The 21,023-nt window shown below is 45.3% G+C and overlaps 10 non-coding genes across 10 annotated transcripts; all 10 read left to right on the top strand.

The window, feature by feature from the left end:
- Positions 1 to 1,543: 1,543 nt before the first annotated feature.
- On the top strand, positions 1,544 to 1,625 carry trnal-uag (transfer RNA leucine (anticodon UAG)). The gene has a single exon. It is a non-coding gene; the product is annotated as a tRNA-Leu (tRNA).
- A 1,917-nt stretch (positions 1,626 to 3,542) lies between these two features.
- Positions 3,543 to 3,624, top strand: trnal-uag (transfer RNA leucine (anticodon UAG)). The gene has a single exon. It is a non-coding gene; the product is annotated as a tRNA-Leu (tRNA).
- Positions 3,625 to 5,541: 1,917 nt separating this feature from the next.
- Positions 5,542 to 5,623, top strand: trnal-uag (transfer RNA leucine (anticodon UAG)). Its single transcript has one exon. It is a non-coding gene; the product is annotated as a tRNA-Leu (tRNA).
- Positions 5,624 to 7,540: 1,917 nt separating this feature from the next.
- trnal-uag (transfer RNA leucine (anticodon UAG)) lies at positions 7,541 to 7,622 on the top strand. The gene has a single exon. It is a non-coding gene; the product is annotated as a tRNA-Leu (tRNA).
- Positions 7,623 to 9,539: 1,917 nt separating this feature from the next.
- Positions 9,540 to 9,621, top strand: trnal-uag (transfer RNA leucine (anticodon UAG)). The gene has a single exon. It is a non-coding gene; the product is annotated as a tRNA-Leu (tRNA).
- A 1,917-nt stretch (positions 9,622 to 11,538) lies between these two features.
- Positions 11,539 to 11,620, top strand: trnal-uag (transfer RNA leucine (anticodon UAG)). Its single transcript has one exon. It is a non-coding gene; the product is annotated as a tRNA-Leu (tRNA).
- Positions 11,621 to 13,537: 1,917 nt separating this feature from the next.
- Positions 13,538 to 13,619, top strand: trnal-uag (transfer RNA leucine (anticodon UAG)). Its single transcript has one exon. It is a non-coding gene; the product is annotated as a tRNA-Leu (tRNA).
- A 1,917-nt stretch (positions 13,620 to 15,536) lies between these two features.
- On the top strand, positions 15,537 to 15,618 carry trnal-uag (transfer RNA leucine (anticodon UAG)). Its single transcript has one exon. It is a non-coding gene; the product is annotated as a tRNA-Leu (tRNA).
- Positions 15,619 to 17,535: 1,917 nt separating this feature from the next.
- trnal-uag (transfer RNA leucine (anticodon UAG)) lies at positions 17,536 to 17,617 on the top strand. The gene has a single exon. It is a non-coding gene; the product is annotated as a tRNA-Leu (tRNA).
- A 1,917-nt stretch (positions 17,618 to 19,534) lies between these two features.
- On the top strand, positions 19,535 to 19,616 carry trnal-uag (transfer RNA leucine (anticodon UAG)). Its single transcript has one exon. It is a non-coding gene; the product is annotated as a tRNA-Leu (tRNA).
- Positions 19,617 to 21,023: the final 1,407 nt, after the last annotated feature.

The raw sequence follows: 21,023 nt of genomic DNA on the forward strand, positions 1-21,023 counted from the left end.
CCCACTTCCTTCATTTCCGTCCTGGGTACATCGGAAGGGAAAGGTAATCTAATCGAGACTGTGATTGGTGAAATTCATTTTTTATGACCCATTCTTATAATATTCTTTCTTTCTCTCTTTTCGGCATTGTCTGGGAAGTGGTGGTGCACTCAGGCTCCAGTATGTTTGAAAGAGTAGTTTGGAATTGCCCTGTTGTTAATTGTGAGATTACTTTATGGCTCATGCCCCCGGACTGTCTCACATTTAGCATTCATGCTCGCTGTGTCTGAGAATGCATTTGGTTTGCCAGTTTTGTTTGTGTTCCGTGTTAAATGCTTTCTGTTGTGCGATTCTCTCAATACATTACGAATTAACAGGGTTTGTGAGGTAACTTCCAGCGGCAAGAATCCTCAACTGAGAATCTGGGAAAATTTCCCAGAGTATGGTCAGTCGGAGCAAAAGTAAGGAAATCGTTCGTTTCTGCAGTGGTTCACAATGCTACCTTTCCCGTGAGCAGTCGAAATGATTGTGCCACAGACTGCTTTTCATTTGGTTTTCTTTAAATCACTGACGAGCAGGAAAATGTAAACGGGGAGGGCGAGTGGGGAAGGGAGGCAGTTGCAGCTCTGGTGAAATTCCTTTTTTGTGATTCACTCAGCAACCAGAGACGTGAAGGTGACTCAAGCGTGAGAGCTCTTCACATCGTGAACAAAAAGCAATCAAGGGCAGTTAGCACCTCTTCCGGAGTGGGGGTGGGGTGAGGTAATTACCTTTTGACTTCTGTTACTATGTTCAGAAACTGCCTTTTAGATTGAGGTGAAGAGAAACTGCATTTCTAAAACGCACCATGGAATTTAGCAAAATCTATTGAGTCGCTTATCTTCGATTCCCACACAGGTTTCCAACTCAGTTGGTATCCATGTGTGAAGATCTCTGCAGCGAATTGCACGGTGAAGGCAAAAAGGCAAGAAAAGTGGCATCTCGAACTGGCTCCGAGGTCAGAGCATCCTTACAATGTGATCTGTCGTTCTCGGATTGTAGTGCTACCTCCGGTTTTAGGGTGGAGAACATTCTTTGGGACTCGTATTCTGCAAAACAGGCACAGTGACTGAAACTATGCTGCGCGGTATGATGTGGAACACGGCCTACTCAGCTTTGTGCATCTTCCCTGTAGACCGGCGTGCTTCATATTCCGTGTAAACGTGAAAGTTGTTCTGTTTTGAGCAATGGGTGAAATCATTTAGCAATGCAAGAATCGAAATTGCAGTAATGTCAAATAGCTCATGATAATTTGACCAAATGATAACCGATCATATATTCTGACGCTCTCACAGATACATTTGTAGCTGAAAAGAGTCTGAGAAAATAGACTCAGCTTACCATTGATTTTTGTCTGGATTGACGGGCTATCATTATCTGCTGCGAAATTGATATTGTAGACGGGCACATCCCAGCAGCTGTGCGAGTCGGAGAGGGATCATGGAACCCTTTTCACGTGACTTTGCACCTGTTGTCATGCAGGAGCAGAATTGGAGTTGCAAGAAAAGGTGTTCTGCCGCCGGCTGGTAGTGTGGCCGAGCGGTCTAAGGCGCTGGATTTAGGCTCCAGTCTCGACAGAGGCGTGGGTTCGAATCCCACCGCTGCCATTTCTGCTGATCAACTCCAACCACGCCGCTTCCTGCAGAGTTGTTTCGACCCCTGCTGCAGTTCGGTTTTAAACAGAAGCCAAATAGGTTTGCTTCCCGGGCAATGAACAGTGGTGTGGGAAAGTGCCGATTTTTTCCAACTTGTCTGTGCTGTCATGATCGTGTTCGCCTCTCGCGCGGAAAAATCGCAAGCAGCTCTACTCTTGCTTTATGTTCCAGACAAGTTGTCTTTTTACTGGAACCGAATGGAGACTGTTATTTCATCGCTGTTGTGAAACAAAGTCCTACGGTGACTCGACTCGTGGTTATTTGGTTTTCTGGCCAATGAGAAAATCCTTCCAATGATTTTCGACGTCATATGGTATTGAATTTCTCCCACTTCCTTCATTTCCGTCCTGGGTACATCGGAAGGGAAAGGTAATCTAATCGAGACTGTGATTGGTGAAATTCATTTTTTATGACCCATTCTTATAATATTCTTTCTTTCTCTCTTTTCGGCATTGTCTGGGAAGTGGTGGTGCACTCAGGCTCCAGTATGTTTGAAAGAGTAGTTTGGAATTGCCCTGTTGTTAATTGTGAGATTACTTTATGGCTCATGCCCCCGGACTGTCTCACATTTAGCATTCATGCTCGCTGTGTCTGAGAATGCATTTGGTTTGCCAGTTTTGTTTGTGTTCCGTGTTAAATGCTTTCTGTTGTGCGATTCTCTCAATACATTACGAATTAACAGGGTTTGTGAGGTAACTTCCAGCGGCAAGAATCCTCAACTGAGAATCTGGGAAAATTTCCCAGAGTATGGTCAGTCGGAGCAAAAGTAAGGAAATCGTTCGTTTCTGCAGTGGTTCACAATGCTACCTTTCCCGTGAGCAGTCGAAATGATTGTGCCACAGACTGCTTTTCATTTGGTTTTCTTTAAATCACTGACGAGCAGGAAAATGTAAACGGGGAGGGCGAGTGGGGAAGGGAGGCAGTTGCAGCTCTGGTGAAATTCCTTTTTTGTGATTCACTCAGCAACCAGAGACGTGAAGGTGACTCAAGCGTGAGAGCTCTTCACATCGTGAACAAAAAGCAATCAAGGGCAGTTAGCACCTCTTCCGGAGTGGGGGTGGGGTGAGGTAATTACCTTTTGACTTCTGTTACTATGTTCAGAAACTGCCTTTTAGATTGAGGTGAAGAGAAACTGCATTTCTAAAACGCACCATGGAATTTAGCAAAATCTATTGAGTCGCTTATCTTCGATTCCCACACAGGTTTCCAACTCAGTTGGTATCCATGTGTGAAGATCTCTGCAGCGAATTGCACGGTGAAGGCAAAAAGGCAAGAAAAGTGGCATCTCGAACTGGCTCCGAGGTCAGAGCATCCTTACAATGTGATCTGTCGTTCTCGGATTGTAGTGCTACCTCCGGTTTTAGGGTGGAGAACATTCTTTGGGACTCGTATTCTGCAAAACAGGCACAGTGACTGAAACTATGCTGCGCGGTATGATGGGGAACACGGCCTACTCAGCTTTGTGCATCTTCCCTGTAGACCGGCGTGCTTCATATTCCGTGTAAACGTGAAAGTTGTCCTGTTTTGAGCAATGGGTGAAATCATTTAGCAATGCAAGAATCGAAATTGCAGTAATGTCAAATAGCTCATGATAATTTGACCAAATGATAACCGATCATATATTCTGACGCTCTCACAGATACATTTGTAGCTGAAAAGAGTCTGAGAAAATAGACTCAGCTTACCATTGATTTTTGTCTGGATTGACGGGCTATCATTATCTGCTGCGAAATTGATATTGTAGACGGGCACATCCCAGCAGCTGTGCGAGTCGGAGAGGGATCATGGAACCCTTTTCACGTGACTTTGCACCTGTTGTCATGCAGGAGCAGAATTGGAGTTGCAAGAAAAGGTGTTCTGCCGCCAGCTGGTAGTGTGGCCGAGCGGTCTAAGGCGCTGGATTTAGGCTCCAGTCTCGACAGAGGCGTGGGTTCGAATCCCACCGCTGCCATTTCTGCTGATCAACTCCAACCACGCCGCTTCCTGCAGAGTTGTTTCGACCCCTGCTGCAGTTCGGTTTTAAACAGAAGCCAAATAGGTTTGCTTCCCGGGCAATGAACAGTGGTGTGGGAAAGTGCCGATTTTTTCCAACTTGTCTGTGCTGTCATGATCGTGTTCGCCTCTCGCGCGGAAAAATCGCAAGCAGCTCTACTCTTGCTTTATGTTCCAGACAAGTTGTCTTTTTACTGGAACCGAATGGAGACTGTTATTTCATCGCTGTTGTGAAACAAAGTCCTACGGTGACTCGACTCGTGGTTATTTGGTTTTCTGGCCAATGAGAAAATCCTTCCAATGAATTTCGACGTCATATGGTATTGAATTTCTCCCACTTCCTTCATTTCCGTCCTGGGTACATCGGAAGGGAAAGGTAATCTAATCGAGACTGTGATTGGTGAAATTCATTTTTTATGACCCATTCTTATAATATTCTTTCTTTCTCTCTTTTCGGCATTGTCTGGGAAGTGGTGGTGCACTCAGGCTCCAGTATGTTTGAAAGAGTAGTTTGGAATTGCCCTGTTGTTAATTGTGAGATTACTTTATGGCTCATGCCCCCGGACTGTCTCACATTTAGCATTCATGCTCGCTGTGTCTGAGAATGCATTTGGTTTGCCAGTTTTGTTTGTGTTCCGTGTTAAATGCTTTCTGTTGTGCGATTCTCTCAATACATTACGAATTAACAGGGTTTGTGAGGTAACTTCCAGCGGCAAGAATCCTCAACTGAGAATCTGGGAAAATTTCCCAGAGTATGGTCAGTCGGAGCAAAAGTAAGGAAATCGTTCGTTTCTGCAGTGGTTCACAATGCTACCTTTCCCGTGAGCAGTCGAAATGATTGTGCCACAGACTGCTTTTCATTTGGTTTTCTTTAAATCACTGACGAGCAGGAAAATGTAAACGGGGAGGGCGAGTGGGGAAGGGAGGCAGTTGCAGCTCTGGTGAAATTCCTTTTTTGTGATTCACTCAGCAACCAGAGACGTGAAGGTGACTCAAGCGTGAGAGCTCTTCACATCGTGAACAAAAAGCAATCAAGGGCAGTTAGCACCTCTTCCGGAGTGGGGGTGGGGTGAGGTAATTACCTTTTGACTTCTGTTACTATGTTCAGAAACTGCCTTTTAGATTGAGGTGAAGAGAAACTGCATTTCTAAAACGCACCATGGAATTTAGCAAAATCTATTGAGTCGCTTATCTTCGATTCCCACACAGGTTTCCAACTCAGTTGGTATCCATGTGTGAAGATCTCTGCAGCGAATTGCACGGTGAAGGCAAAAAGGCAAGAAAAGTGGCATCTCGAACTGGCTCCGAGGTCAGAGCATCCTTACAATGTGATCTGTCGTTCTCGGATTGTAGTGCTACCTCCGGTTTTAGGGTGGAGAACATTCTTTGGGACTCGTATTCTGCAAAACAGGCACAGTGACTGAAACTATGCTGCGCGGTATGATGTGGAACACGGCCTACTCAGCTTTGTGCATCTTCCCTGTAGACCGGCGTGCTTCATATTCCGTGTAAACGTGAAAGTTGTTCTGTTTTGAGCAATGGGTGAAATCATTTAGCAATGCAAGAATCGAAATTGCAGTAATGTCAAATAGCTCATGATAATTTGACCAAATGATAACCGATCATATATTCTGACGCTCTCACAGATACATTTGTAGCTGAAAAGAGTCTGAGAAAATAGACTCAGCTTACCATTGATTTTTGTCTGGATTGACGGGCTATCATTATCTGCTGCGAAATTGATATTGTAGACGGGCACATCCCAGCAGCTGTGCGAGTCGGAGAGGGATCATGGAACCCTTTTCACGTGACTTTGCACCTGTTGTCATGCAGGAGCAGAATTGGAGTTGCAAGAAAAGGTGCTCTGCCGCCGGCTGGTAGTGTGGCCGAGCGGTCTAAGGCGCTGGATTTAGGCTCCAGTCTCGACAGAGGCGTGGGTTCGAATCCCACCGCTGCCATTTCTGCTGATCAACTCCAACCACGCCGCTTCCTGCAGAGTTGTTTCGACCCCTGCTGCAGTTCGGTTTTAAACAGAAGCCAAATAGGTTTGCTTCCCGGGCAATGAACAGTGGTGTGGGAAAGTGCCGATTTTTTCCAACTTGTCTGTGCTGTCATGATCGTGTTCGCCTCTCGCGCGGAAAAATCGCAAGCAGCTCTACTCTTGCTTTATGTTCCAGACAAGTTGTCTTTTTACTGGAACCGAATGGAGACTGTTATTTCATCGCTGTTGTGAAACAAAGTCCTACGGTGACTCGACTCGTGGTTATTTGGTTTTCTGGCCAATGAGAAAATCCTTCCAATGAATTTCGACGTCATATGGTATTGAATTTCTCCCACTTCCTTCATTTCCGTCCTGGGTACATCGGAAGGGAAAGGTAATCTAATCGAGACTGTGATTGGTGAAATTCATTTTTTATGACCCATTCTTATAATATTCTTTCTTTCTCTCTTTTCGGCATTGTCTGGGAAGTGGTGGTGCACTCAGGCTCCAGTATGTTTGAAAGAGTAGTTTGGAATTGCCCTGTTGTTAATTGTGAGATTACTTTATGGCTCATGCCCCCGGACTGTCTCACATTTAGCATTCATGCTCGCTGTGTCTGAGAATGCATTTGGTTTGCCAGTTTTGTTTGTGTTCCGTGTTAAATGCTTTCTGTTGTGCGATTCTCTCAATACATTACGAATTAACAGGGTTTGTGAGGTAACTTCCAGCGGCAAGAATCCTCAACTGAGAATCTGGGAAAATTTCCCAGAGTATGGTCAGTCGGAGCAAAAGTAAGGAAATCGTTCGTTTCTGCAGTGGTTCACAATGCTACCTTTCCCGTGAGCAGTCGAAATGATTGTGCCACAGACTGCTTTTCATTTGGTTTTCTTTAAATCACTGACGAGCAGGAAAATGTAAACGGGGAGGGCGAGTGGGGAAGGGAGGCAGTTGCAGCTCTGGTGAAATTCCTTTTTTGTGATTCACTCAGCAACCAGAGACGTGAAGGTGACTCAAGCGTGAGAGCTCTTCACATCGTGAACAAAAAGCAATCAAGGGCAGTTAGCACCTCTTCCGGAGTGGGGGTGGGGTGAGGTAATTACCTTTTGACTTCTGTTACTATGTTCAGAAACTGCCTTTTAGATTGAGGTGAAGAGAAACTGCATTTCTAAAACGCACCATGGAATTTAGCAAAATCTATTGAGTCGCTTATCTTCGATTCCCACACAGGTTTCCAACTCAGTTGGTATCCATGTGTGAAGATCTCTGCAGCGAATTGCACGGTGAAGGCAAAAAGGCAAGAAAAGTGGCATCTCGAACTGGCTCCGAGGTCAGAGCATCCTTACAATGTGATCTGTCGTTCTCGGATTGTAGTGCTACCTCCGGTTTTAGGGTGGAGAACATTCTTTGGGACTCGTATTCTGCAAAACAGGCACAGTGACTGAAACTATGCTGCGCGGTATGATGTGGAACACGGCCTACTCAGCTTTGTGCATCTTCCCTGTAGACCGGCGTGCTTCATATTCCGTGTAAACGTGAAAGTTGTCCTGTTTTGAGCAATGGGTGAAATCATTTAGCAATGCAAGAATCGAAATTGCAGTAATGTCAAATAGCTCATGATAATTTGACCAAATGATAACCGATCATATATTCTGACGCTCTCACAGATATATTTGTAGCTGAAAAGAGTCTGAGAAAATAGACTCAGCTTACCATTGATTTTTGTCTGGATTGACGGGCTATCATTATCTGCTGCGAAATTGATATTGTAGACGGGCACATCCCAGCAGCTGTGCGAGTCGGAGAGGGATCATGGAACCCTTTTCACGTGACTTTGCACCTGTTGTCATGCAGGAGCAGAATTGGAGTTGCAAGAAAAGGTGTTCTGCCGCCAGCTGGTAGTGTGGCCGAGCGGTCTAAGGCGCTGGATTTAGGCTCCAGTCTCGACAGAGGCGTGGGTTCGAATCCCACCGCTGCCATTTCTGCTGATCAACTCCAACCACGCCGCTTCCTGCAGAGTTGTTTCGACCCCTGCTGCAGTTCGGTTTTAAACAGAAGCCAAATAGGTTTGCTTCCCGGGCAATGAACAGTGGTGTGGGAAAGTGCCGATTTTTTCCAACTTGTCTGTGCTGTCATGATCGTGTTCGCCTCTCGCGCGGAAAAATCGCAAGCAGCTCTACTCTTGCTTTATGTTCCAGACAAGTTGTCTTTTTACTGGAACCGAATGGAGACTGTTATTTCATCGCTGTTGTGAAACAAAGTCCTACGGTGACTCGACTCGTGGTTATTTGGTTTTCTGGCCAATGAGAAAATCCTTCCAATGAATTTCGACGTCATATGGTATTGAATTTCTCCCACTTCCTTCATTTCCGCCCTGGGTACATCGGAAGGGAAAGGTAATCTAATCGAGACTGTGATTGGTGAAATTCATTTTTTATGACCCATTCTTATAATATTCTTTCTTTCTCTCTTTTCGGCATTGTCTGGGAAGTGGTGGTGCACTCAGGCTCCAGTATGTTTGAAAGAGTAGTTTGGAATTGCCCTGTTGTTAATTGTGAGATTACTTTATGGCTCATGCCCCCGGACTGTCTCACATTTAGCATTCATGCTCGCTGTGTCTGAGAATGCATTTGGTTTGCCAGTTTTGTTTGTGTTCCGTGTTAAATGCTTTCTGTTGTGCGATTCTCTCAATACATTACGAATTAACAGGGTTTGTGAGGTAACTTCCAGCGGCAAGAATCCTCAACTGAGAATCTGGGAAAATTTCCCAGAGTATGGTCAGTCGGAGCAAAAGTAAGGAAATCGTTCGTTTCTGCAGTGGTTCACAATGCTACCTTTCCCGTGAGCAGTCGAAATGATTGTGCCACAGACTGCTTTTCATTTGGTTTTCTTTAAATCACTGACGAGCAGGAAAATGTAAACGGGGAGGGCGAGTGGGGAAGGGAGGCAGTTGCAGCTCTGGTGAAATTCCTTTTTTGTGATTCACTCAGCAACCAGAGACGTGAAGGTGACTCAAGCGTGAGAGCTCTTCACATCGTGAACAAAAAGCAATCAAGGGCAGTTAGCACCTCTTCCGGAGTGGGGGTGGGGTGAGGTAATTACCTTTTGACTTCTGTTACTATGTTCAGAAACTGCCTTTTAGATTGAGGTGAAGAGAAACTGCATTTCTAAAACGCACCATGGAATTTAGCAAAATCTATTGAGTCGCTTATCTTCGATTCCCACACAGGTTTCCAACTCAGTTGGTATCCATGTGTGAAGATCTCTGCAGCGAATTGCACGGTGAAGGCAAAAAGGCAAGAAAAGTGGCATCTCGAACTGGCTCCGAGGTCAGAGCATCCTTACAATGTGATCTGTCGTTCTCGGATTGTAGTGCTACCTCCGGTTTTAGGGTGGAGAACATTCTTTGGGACTCGTATTCTGCAAAACAGGCACAGTGACTGAAACTATGCTGCGCGGTATGATGTGGAACACGGCCTACTCAGCTTTGTGCATCTTCCCTGTAGACCGGCGTGCTTCATATTCCGTGTAAACGTGAAAGTTGTTCTGTTTTGAGCAATGGGTGAAATCATTTAGCAATGCAAGAATCGAAATTGCAGTAATGTCAAATAGCTCATGATAATTTGACCAAATGATAACCGATCATATATTCTGACGCTCTCACAGATACATTTGTAGCTGAAAAGAGTCTGAGAAAATAGACTCAGCTTACCATTGATTTTTGTCTGGATTGACGGGCTATCATTATCTGCTGCGAAATTGATATTGTAGACGGGCACATCCCAGCAGCTGTGCGAGTCGGAGAGGGATCATGGAACCCTTTTCACGTGACTTTGCACCTGTTGTCATGCAGGAGCAGAATTGGAGTTGCAAGAAAAGGTGTTCTGCCGCCGGCTGGTAGTGTGGCCGAGCGGTCTAAGGCGCTGGATTTAGGCTCCAGTCTCGACAGAGGCGTGGGTTCGAATCCCACCGCTGCCATTTCTGCTGATCAACTCCAACCACGCCGCTTCCTGCAGAGTTGTTTCGACCCCTGCTGCAGTTCGGTTTTAAACAGAAGCCAAATAGGTTTGCTTCCCGGGCAATGAACAGTGGTGTGGGAAAGTGCCGATTTTTTCCAACTTGTCTGTGCTGTCATGATCGTGTTCGCCTCTCGCGCGGAAAAATCGCAAGCAGCTCTACTCTTGCTTTATGTTCCAGACAAGTTGTCTTTTTACTGGAACCGAATGGAGACTGTTATTTCATCGCTGTTGTGAAACAAAGTCCTACGGTGACTCGACTCGTGGTTATTTGGTTTTCTGGCCAATGAGAAAATCCTTCCAATGAATTTCGACGTCATATGGTATTGAATTTCTCCCACTTCCTTCATTTCCGTCCTGGGTACATCGGAAGGGAAAGGTAATCTAATCGAGACTGTGATTGGTGAAATTCATTTTTTATGACCCATTCTTATAATATTCTTTCTTTCTCTCTTTTCGGCATTGTCTGGGAAGTGGTGGTGCACTCAGGCTCCAGTATGTTTGAAAGAGTAGTTTGGAATTGCCCTGTTGTTAATTGTGAGATTACTTTATGGCTCATGCCCCCGGACTGTCTCACATTTAGCATTCATGCTCGCTGTGTCTGAGAATGCATTTGGTTTGCCAGTTTTGTTTGTGTTCCGTGTTAAATGCTTTCTGTTGTGCGATTCTCTCAATACATTACGAATTAACAGGGTTTGAGAGGTAACTTCCAGCGGCAAGAATCCTCAACTGAGAATCTGGGAAAATTTCCCAGAGTATGGTCAGTCGGAGCAAAAGTAAGGAAATCGTTCGTTTCTGCAGTGGTTCACAATGCTACCTTTCCCGTGAGCAGTCGAAATGATTGTGCCACAGACTGCTTTTCATTTGGTTTTCTTTAAGTCACTGACGAGCAGGAAAATGTAAACGGGGAGGGCGAGTGGGGAAGGGAGGCAGTTGCAGCTCTGGTGAAATTCCTTTTTTGTGATTCACTCAGCAACCAGAGACGTGAAGGTGACTCAAGCGTGAGAGCTCTTCACATCGTGAACAAAAAGCAATCAAGGGCAGTTAGCACCTCTTCCGGAGTGGGGGTGGGTTGAGGTAATTACCTTTTGACTTCTGTTACTATGTTCAGAAACTGCCTTTTAGATTGAGGTGAAGAGAAACTGCATTTCTAAAACGCACCATGGAATTTAGCAAAATTTATTGAGTCGCTTATCTTCGATTCCCACACAGGTTTCCAACTCAGTTGGTATCCATGTGTGAAGATCTCTGCAGCGAATTGCACGGTGAAGGCAAAAAGGCAAGAAAAGTGGCATCTCGAACTGGCTCCGAGGTCAGAGCATCCTTACAATGTGATCTGTCGTTCTCGGATTGTAGTGCTACCTCCGGTTTTAGGGTGGAGAACATTCTTTGGGACTCGTATTCTGCAAAACAGGCACAGTGACTGAAACTATGCTGCGCGGTATGATGTGGAACACGGCCTACTCAGCTTTGTGCATCTTCCCTGTAGACCGGTGTGCTTCATATTCCGTGTAAACGTGAAAGTTGTCCTGTTTTGAGCAATGGGTGAAATCATTTAGCAATGCAAGAATCGAAATTGCAGTAATGTCAAATAGCTCATGATAATTTGACCAAATGATAACCGATCATATATTCTGACGCTCTCACAGATACATTTGTAGCTGAAAAGAGTCTGAGAAAATAGACTCAGCTTACCATTGATTTTTGTCTGGATTGACGGGCTATCATTATCTGCTGCGAAATTGATATTGTAGACGGGCACATCCCAGCAGCTGTGCGAGTCGGAGAGGGATCATGGAACCCTTTTCACGTGACTTTGCACCTGTTGTCATGCAGGAGCAGAATTGGAGTTGCAAGAAAAGGTGTTCTGCCGCCGGCTGGTAGTGTGGCCGAGCGGTCTAAGGCGCTGGATTTAGGCTCCAGTCTCGACAGAGGCGTGGGTTCGAATCCCACCGCTGCCATTTCTGCTGATCAACTCCAACCACGCCGCTTCCTGCAGAGTTGTTTCGACCCCTGCTGCAGTTCGGTTTTAAACAGAAGCCAAATAGGTTTGCTTCCCGGGCAATGAACAGTGGTGTGGGAAAGTGCCGATTTTTTCCAACTTGTCTGTGCTGTCATGATCGTGTTCGCCTCTCGCGCGGAAAAATCGCAAGCAGCTCTACTCTTGCTTTATGTTCCAGACAAGTTGTCTTTTTACTGGAACCGAATGGAGACTGTTATTTCATCGCTGTTGTGAAACAAAGTCCTACGGTGACTCGACTCGTGGTTATTTGGTTTTCTGGCCAATGAGAAAATCCTTCCAATGAATTTCGACGTCATATGGTATTGAATTTCTCCCACTTCCTTCATTTCCGTCCTGGGTACATCGGAAGGGAAAGGTAATCTAATCGAGACTGTGATTGGTGAAATTCATTTTTTATGACCCATTCTTATAATATTCTTTCTTTCTCTCTTTTCGGCATTGTCTGGGAAGTGGTGGTGCACTCAGGCTCCAGTATGTTTGAAAGAGTAGTTTGGAATTGCCCTGTTGTTAATTGTGAGATTACTTTATGGCTCATGCCCCCGGACTGTCTCACATTTAGCATTCATGCTCGCTGTGTCTGAGAATGCATTTGGTTTGCCAGTTTTGTTTGTGTTCCGTGTTAAATGCTTTCTGTTGTGCGATTCTCTCAATACATTACGAATTAACAGGGTTTGTGAGGTAACTTCCAGCGGCAAGAATCCTCAACTGAGAATCTGGGAAAATTTCCCAGAGTATGGTCAGTCGGAGCAAAAGTAAGGAAATCGTTCGTTTCTGCAGTGGTTCACAATGCTACCTTTCCCGTGAGCAGTCGAAATGATTGTGCCACAGACTGCTTTTCATTTGGTTTTCTTTAAATCACTGACGAGCAGGAAAATGTAAACGGGGAGGGCGAGTGGGGAAGGGAGGCAGTTGCAGCTCTGGTGAAATTCCTTTTTTGTGATTCACTCAGCAACCAGAGACGTGAAGGTGACTCAAGCGTGAGAGCTCTTCACATCGTGAACAAAAAGCAATCAAGGGCAGTTAGCACCTCTTCCGGAGTGGGGGTGGGGTGAGGTAATTACCTTTTGACTTCTGTTACTATGTTCAGAAACTGCCTTTTAGATTGAGGTGAAGAGAAACTGCATTTCTAAAACGCACCATGGAATTTAGCAAAATCTATTGAGTCGCTTATCTTCGATTCCCACACAGGTTTCCAACTCAGTTGGTATCCATGTGTGAAGATCTCTGCAGCGAATTGCACGGTGAAGGCAAAAAGGCAAGAAAAGTGGCATCTCGAACTGGCTCCGAGGTCAGAGCATCCTTACAATGTGATCTGTCGTTCTCGGATTGTAGTGCTACCTCCGGTTTTAGGGTGGAGAACATTCTTTGGGACTCGTATTCTGCAAAACAGGCACAGTGACTGAAACTATGCTGCGCGGTATGATGTGGAACACGGCCTACTCAGCTTTTTGCATCTTCCCTGTAGACCGGCGTGCTTCATATTCCGTGTAAACGTGAAAGTTGTTCTGTTTTGAGCAATGGGTGAAATCATTTAGCAATGCAAGAATCGAAATTGCAGTAATGTCAAATAGCTCATGATAATTTGACCAAATGATAACCGATCATATATTCTGACGCTCTCACAGATACATTTGTAGCTGAAAAGAGTCTGAGAAAATAGACTCAGCTTACCATTGATTTTTGTCTGGATTGACGGGCTATCATTATCTGCTGCGAAATTGATATTGTAGACGGGCACATCCCAGCAGCTGTGCGAGTCGGAGAGGGATCATGGAACCCTTTTCACGTGACTTTGCACCTGTTGTCATGCAGGAGCAGAATTGGAGTTGCAAGAAAAGGTGTTCTGCCGCCGGCTGGTAGTGTGGCCGAGCGGTCTAAGGCGCTGGATTTAGGCTCCAGTCTCGACAGAGGCGTGGGTTCGAATCCCACCGCTGCCATTTCTGCTGATCAACTCCAACCACGCCGCTTCCTGCAGAGTTGTTTCGACCCCTGCTGCAGTTCGGTTTTAAACAGAAGCCAAATAGGTTTGCTTCCCGGGCAATGAACAGTGGTGTGGGAAAGTGCCGATTTTTTCCAACTTGTCTGTGCTGTCATGATCGTGTTCGCCTCTCGCGCGGAAAAATCGCAAGCAGCTCTACTCTTGCTTTATGTTCCAGACAAGTTGTCTTTTTACTGGAACCGAATGGAGACTGTTATTTCATCGCTGTTGTGAAACAAAGTCCTACGGTGACTCGACTCGTGGTTATTTGGTTTTCTGGCCAATGAGAAAATCCTTCCAATGAATTTCGACGTCATATGGTATTGAATTTCTCCCACTTCCTTCATTTCCGTCCTGGGTACATCGGAAGGGAAAGGTAATCTAATCGAGACTGTGATTGGTGAAATTCATTTTTTATGACCCATTCTTATAATATTCTTTCTTTCTCTCTTTTCGGCATTGTCTGGGAAGTGGTGGTGCACTCAGGCTCCAGTATGTTTGAAAGAGTAGTTTGGAATTGCCCTGTTGTTAATTGTGAGATTACTTTATGGCTCATGCCCCCGGACTGTCTCACATTTAGCATTCATGCTCGCTGTGTCTGAGAATGCATTTGGTTTGCCAGTTTTGTTTGTGTTCCGTGTTAAATGCTTTCTGTTGTGCGATTCTCTCAATACATTACGAATTAACAGGGTTTGTGAGGTAACTTCCAGCGGCAAGAATCCTCAACTGAGAATCTGGGAAAATTTCCCAGAGTATGGTCAGTCGGAGCAAAAGTAAGGAAATCGTTCGTTTCTGCAGTGGTTCACAATGCTACCTTTCCCGTGAGCAGTCGAAATGATTGTGCCACAGACTGCTTTTCATTTGGTTTTCTTTAAATCACTGACGAGCAGGAAAATGTAAACGGGGAGGGCGAGTGGGGAAGGGAGGCAGTTGCAGCTCTGGTGAAATTCCTTTTTTGTGATTCACTCAGCAACCAGAGACGTGAAGGTGACTCAAGCGTGAGAGCTCTTCACATCGTGAACAAAAAGCAATCAAGGGCAGTTAGCACCTCTTCCGGAGTGGGGGTGGGGTGAGGTAATTACCTTTTGACTTCTGTTACTATGTTCAGAAACTGCCTTTTAGATTGAGGTGAAGAGAAACTGCATTTCTAAAACGCACCATGGAATTTAGCAAAATCTATTGAGTCGCTTATCTTCGATTCCCACACAGGTTTCCAACTCAGTTGGTATCCATGTGTGAAGATCTCTGCAGCGAATTGCACGGTGAAGGCAAAAAGGCAAGAAAAGTGGCATCTCGAACTGGCTCCGAGGTCAGAGCATCCTTACAATGTGATCTGTCGTTCTCGGATTGTAGTGCTACCTCCGGTTTTAGGGTGGAGAACATTCTTTGGGACTCGTATTCTGCAAAACAGGCACAGTGACTGAAACTATGCTGCGCGGTATGATGTGGAACACGGCCTACTCAGCTTTGTGCATCTTCCCTGTAGACCGGCGTGCTTCATATTCCGTGTAAACGTGAAAGTTGTCCTGTTTTGAGCAATGGGTGAAATCATTTAGCAATGCAAGAATCGAAATTGCAGTAATGTCAAATAGCTCATGATAATTTGACCAAATGATAACCGATCATATATTCTGACGCTCTCACAGATATATTTGTAGCTGAAAAGAGTCTGAGAAAATAGACTCAGCTTACCATTGATTTTTGTCTGGATTGACGGGCTATCATTATCTGCTGCGAAATTGATATTGTAGACGGGCACATCCCAGCAGCTGTGCGAGTCGGAGAGGGATCATGGAACCCTTTTCACGTGACTTTGCACCTGTTGTCATGCAGGAGCAGAATTGGAGTTGCAAGAAAAGGTGTTCTGCCCCCAGCTGGTAGTGTGGCCGAGCGGTCTAAGGCGCTGGATTTAGGCTCCAGTCTCGACAGAGGCGTGGGTTCGAATCCCACCGCTGCCATTTCTGCTGATCAACTCCAACCACGCCGCTTCCTGCAGAGTTGTTTCGACCCCTGCTGCAGTTCGGTTTTAAACAGAAGCCAAATAGGTTTGCTTCCCGGGCAATGAACAGTGGTGTGGGAAAGTGCCGATTTTTTCCAACTTGTCTGTGCTGTCATGATCGTGTTCGCCTCTCGCGCGGAAAAATCGCAAGCAGCTCTACTCTTGCTTTATGTTCCAGACAAGTTGTCTTTTTACTGGAACCGAATGGAGACTGTTATTTCATCGCTGTTGTGAAACAAAGTCCTACGGTGACTCGACTCGTGGTTATTTGGTTTTCTGGCCAATGAGAAAATCCTTCCAATGAATTTCGACGTCATATGGTATTGAATTTCTCCCACTTCCTTCATTTCCGTCCTGGGTACATCGGAAGGGAAAGGTAATCTAATCGAGACTGTGATTGGTGAAATTCATTTTTTATGACCCATTCTTATAATATTCTTTCTTTCTCTCTTTTCGGCATTGTCTGGGAAGTGGTGGTGCACTCAGGCTCCAGTATGTTTGAAAGAGTAGTTTGGAATTGCCCTGTTGTTAATTGTGAGATTACTTTATGGCTCATGCCCCCGGACTGTCTCACATTTAGCATTCATGCTCGCTGTGTCTGAGAATGCATTTGGTTTGCCAGTTTTGTTTGTGTTCCGTGTTAAATGCTTTCTGTTGTGCGATTCTCTCAATACATTACGAATTAACAGGGTTTGTGAGGTAACTTCCAGCGGCAAGAATCCTCAACTGAGAATCTGGGAAAATTTCCCAGAGTATGGTCAGTCGGAGCAAAAGTAAGGAAATCGTTCGTTTCTGCAGTGGTTCACAATGCTACCTTTCCCGTGAGCAGTCGAAATGATTGTGCCACAGACTGCTTTTCATTTGTTTTTCTTTAAATCACTGACGAGCAGGAAAATGTAAACGGGGAGGGCGAGTGGGGAAGGGAGGCAGTTGCAGCTCTGGTGAAATTCCTTTTTTGTGATTCACTCAGCAACCAGAGACGTGAAGGTGACTCAAGCGTGAGAGCTCTTCACATCGTGAACAAAAAGCAATCAAGGGCAGTTAGCACCTCTTCCGGAGTGGGGGTGGGGTGAGGTAATTACCTTTTGACTTCTGTTACTATGTTCAGAAACTGCCTTTTAGATTGAGGTGAAGAGAAACTGCATTTCTAAAACGCACCATGGAATTTAGCAAAATCTATTGAGTCGCTTATCTTCGATTCCCACACAGGTTTCCAACTCAGTTGGTATCCATGTGTGAAGATCTCTGCAGCGAATTGCACGGTGAAGGCAAAAAGGCAAGAAAAGTGGCATCTCGAACTGGCTCCGAGGTCAGAGCATCCTTACAATGTGATCTGTCGTTCTCGGATTGTAGTGCTACCTCCGGTTTTAGGGTGGAGAACATTCTTTGGGACTCGTATTCTGCAAAACAGGCACAGTGACTGAAACTATGCTGCGCGGTATGATGTGGAACACGGCCTACTCAGCTTTTTGCATCTTCCCTGTAGACCGGCGTGCTTCATATTCCGTGTAAACGTGAAAGTTGTTCTGTTTTGAGCAATGGGTGAAATCATTTAGCAATGCAAGAATCGAAATTGCAGTAATGTCAAATAGCTCATGATAATTTGACCAAATGATAACCGATCATATATTCTGACGCTCTCACAGATACATTTGTAGCTGAAAAGAGTCTGAGAAAATAGACTCAGCTTACCATTGATTTTTGTCTGGATTGACGGGCTATCATTATCTGCTGCGAAATTGATATTGTAGACGGGCACATCCCAGCAGCTGTGCGAGTCGGAGAGGGATCATGGAACCCTTTTCACGTGACTTTGCACCTGTTGTCATGCAGGAGCAGAATTGGAGTTGCAAGAAAAGGTGTTCTGCCGCCGGCTGGTAGTGTGGCCGAGCGGTCTAAGGCGCTGGATTTAGGCTCCAGTCTCGACAGAGGCGTGGGTTCGAATCCCACCGCTGCCATTTCTGCTGATCAACTCCAACCACGCCGCTTCCTGCAGAGTTGTTTCGACCCCTGCTGCAGTTCGGTTTTAAACAGAAGCCAAATAGGTTTGCTTCCCGGGCAATGAACAGTGGTGTGGGAAAGTGCCGATTTTTTCCAACTTGTCTGTGCTGTCATGATCGTGTTCGCCTCTCGCGCGGAAAAATCGCAAGCAGCTCTACTCTTGCTTTATGTTCCAGACAAGTTGTCTTTTTACTGGAACCGAATGGAGACTGTTATTTCATCGCTGTTGTGAAACAAAGTCCTACGGTGACTCGACTCGTGGTTATTTGGTTTTCTGGCCAATGAGAAAATCCTTCCAATGAATTTCGACGTCATATGGTATTGAATTTCTCCCACTTCCTTCATTTCCGTCCTGGGTACATCGGAAGGGAAAGGTAATCTAATCGAGACTGTGATTGGTGAAATTCATTTTTTATGACCCATTCTTATAATATTCTTTCTTTCTCTCTTTTCGGCATTGTCTGGGAAGTGGTGGTGCACTCAGGCTCCAGTATGTTTGAAAGAGTAGTTTGGAATTGCCCTGTTGTTAATTGTGAGATTACTTTATGGCTCATGCCCCCGGACTGTCTCACATTTAGCATTCATGCTCGCTGTGTCTGAGAATGCATTTGGTTTGCCAGTTTTGTTTGTGTTCCGTGTTAAATGCTTTCTGTTGTGCGATTCTCTCAATACATTACGAATTAACAGGGTTTGAGAGGTAACTTCCAGCGGCAAGAATCCTCAACTGAGAATCTGGGAAAATTTCCCAGAGTATGGTCAGTCGGAGCAAAAGTAAGGAAATCGTTCGTTTCTGCAGTGGTTCACAATGCTACCTTTCCCGTGAGCAGTCGAAATGATTGTGCCACAGACTGCTTTTCATTTGGTTTTCTTTAAATCACTGACGAGCAGGAAAATGTAAACGGGGAGGGCGAGTGGGGAAGGGAGGCAGTTGCAGCTCTGGTGAAATTCCTTTTTTGTGATTCACTCAGCAACCAGAGACGTGAAGGTGACTCAAGCGTGAGAGCTCTTCACATCGTGAACAAAAAGCAATCAAGGGCAGTTAGCACCTCTTCCGGAGTGGGGGTGGGGTGAGGTAATTACCTTTTGACTTCTGTTACTATGTTCAGAAACTGCCTTTTAGATTGAGGTGAAGAGAAACTGCATTTCTAAAACGCACCATGGAATTTAGCAAAATCTATTGAGTCGCTTATCTTCGATTCCCACACAGGTTTCCAACTCAGTTGGTATCCATGTGTGAAGATCTCTGCAGCGAATTGCACGGTGAAGGCAAAAAGGCAAGAAAAGTGGCATCTCGAACTGGCTCCGAGGTCAGAGCATCCTTACAATGTGATCTGTCGTTCTCGGATTGTAGTGCTACCTCCGGTTTTAGGGTGGAGAACATTCTTTGGGACTCGTATTCTGCAAAACAGGCACAGTGACTGAAACTATGCTGCGCGGTATGATGTGGAACACGGCCTACTCAGCTTTGTGCATCTTCCCTGTAGACCGGCGTGCTTCATATTCCGTGTAAACGTGAAAGTTGTTCTGTTTTGAGCAATGGGTGAAATCATTTAGCAATGCAAGAATCGAAATTGCAGTAATGTCAAATAGCTCATGATAATTTGACCAAATGATAACCGATCATATATTCTGACGCTCTCACAGATACATTTGTAGCTGAAAAGAGTCTGAGAAAATAGACTCAGCTTACCATTGATTTTTGTCTGGATTGACGGGCTATCATTATCTGCTGCGAAATTGATATTGTAGACGGGCACATCCCAGCAGCTGTGCGAGTCGGAGAGGGATCATGGAACCCTTTTCACGTGACTTTGCACCTGTTGTCATGCAGGAGCAGAATTGGAGTTGCAAGAAAAGGTGTTCTGCCGCCGGCTGGTAGTGTGGCCGAGCGGTCTAAGGCGCTGGATTTAGGCTCCAGTCTCGACAGAGGCGTGGGTTCGAATCCCACCGCTGCCATTTCTGCTGATCAACTCCAACCACGCCGCTTCCTGCAGAGTTGTTTCGACCCCTGCTGCAGTTCGGTTTTAAACAGAAGCCAAATAGGTTTGCTTCCCGGGCAATGAACAGTGGTGTGGGAAAGTGCCGATTTTTTCCAACTTGTCTGTGCTGTCATGATCGTGTTCGCCTCTCGCGCGGAAAAATCGCAAGCAGCTCTACTCTTGCTTTATGTTCCAGACAAGTTGTCTTTTTACTGGAACCGAATGGAGACTGTTATTTCATCGCTGTTGTGAAACAAAGTCCTACGGTGACTCGACTCGTGGTTATTTGGTTTTCTGGCCAATGAGAAAATCCTTCCAATGAATTTCGACGTCATATGGTATTGAATTTCTCCCACTTCCTTCATTTCCGTCCTGGGTACATCGGAAGGGAAAGGTAATCTAATCGAGACTGTGATTGGTGAAATTCATTTTTTATGACCCATTCTTATAATATTCTTTCTTTCTCTCTTTTCGGCATTGTCTGGGAAGTGGTGGTGCACTCAGGCTCCAGTATGTTTGAAAGAGTAGTTTGGAATTGCCCTGTTGTTAATTGTGAGATTACTTTATGGCTCATGCCCCCGGACTGTCTCACATTTAGCATTCATGCTCGCTGTGTCTGAGAATGCATTTGGTTTGCCAGTTTTGTTTGTGTTCCGTGTTAAATGCTTTCTGTTGTGCGATTCTCTCAATACATTACGAATTAACAGGGTTTGAGAGGTAACTTCCAGCGGCAAGAATCCTCAACTGAGAATCTGGGAAAATTTCCCAGAGTATGGTCAGTCGGAGCAAAAGTAAGGAAATCGTTCGTTTCTGCAGTGGTTCACAATGCTACCTTTCCCGTGAGCAGTCGAAATGATTGTGCCACAGACTGCTTTTCATTTGGTTTTCTTTAAGTCACTGACGAGCAGGAAAATGTAAACGGGGAGGGCGAGTGGGGAAGGGAGGCAGTTGCAGCTCTGGTGAAATTCCTTTTTTGTGATTCACTCAGCAACCAGAGACGTGAAGGTGACTCAAGCGTGAGAGCTCTTCACATCGTGAACAAAAAGCAATCAAGGGCAGTTAGCACCTCTTCCGGAGTGGGGGTGGGTTGAGGTAATTACCTTTTGACTTCTGTTACTATGTTCAGAAACTGCCTTTTAGATTGAGGTGAAGAGAAACTGCATTTCTAAAACGCACCATGGAATTTAGCAAAATTTATTGAGTCGCTTATCTTCGATTCCCACACAGGTTTCCAACTCAGTTGGTATCCATGTGTGAAGATCTCTGCAGCGAATTGCACGGTGAAGGCAAAAAGGCAAGAAAAGTGGCATCTCGAACTGGCTCCGAGGTCAGAGCATCCTTACAATGTGATCTGTCGTTCTCGGATTGTAGTGCTACCTCCGGT

Source organism: Chiloscyllium punctatum, chromosome 46 (assembly GCF_047496795.1).
Source record: "Chiloscyllium punctatum isolate Juve2018m chromosome 46, sChiPun1.3, whole genome shotgun sequence".
Lineage (NCBI taxonomy): Eukaryota > Metazoa > Chordata > Chondrichthyes > Orectolobiformes > Hemiscylliidae > Chiloscyllium > Chiloscyllium punctatum.